A 552-nucleotide genomic window follows, 5' to 3' on the forward strand; every position below is an offset into this window, starting at 1 on the left:
TACGGCTCACCCGTGGGAGGGTGAGGGGATAAGGAAAACTGCATCATAGGGAAGGTGGGAATATAAGCCTGGGAAATTCTGTTAATTTTGTAGATTCCTGAAACTGCAGATGTATGAAGTACTGGTATCTGAGCTGCAGAAAGCCTCCACAATGCTTAAGGTTCCTCTGTCACTGTTCCTAACAGAGCTGATGAAAAATGGTTTACAGTACTGTTACAGGGGAAATCAAGTGACTGTGTATCTAGCATTGACATATTTTTTATGTCTCTTCTACCAACCCCACCCTAAAGCCTGGAAACCACCTCCTCACATCAATTTAAGTCACATACTGCCCCAGTACCTACAGAAACTCTATGGTGTGGATCTTCATCCTGCCTGATTTAGCTGCGCTGTAGGATGCACCAAGAAACTCCTCTCCCAGACCTGGCTCTTTTAAAAACCTCACATTATGGCTGGAACTTTTGTTGGATTCGTTGCACTTTCTACTGTAAGGTTATGCCAGTTTGTCATCCTGCCAGTCCTGTTTTCTGTCTCAGTCAACTGGGATAAACA

Source organism: Geospiza fortis, unplaced genomic scaffold (assembly GCF_000277835.1).
Source record: "Geospiza fortis unplaced genomic scaffold, GeoFor_1.0 scaffold361, whole genome shotgun sequence".
Taxonomy (NCBI): Eukaryota; Metazoa; Chordata; class Aves; order Passeriformes; family Thraupidae; genus Geospiza; species Geospiza fortis.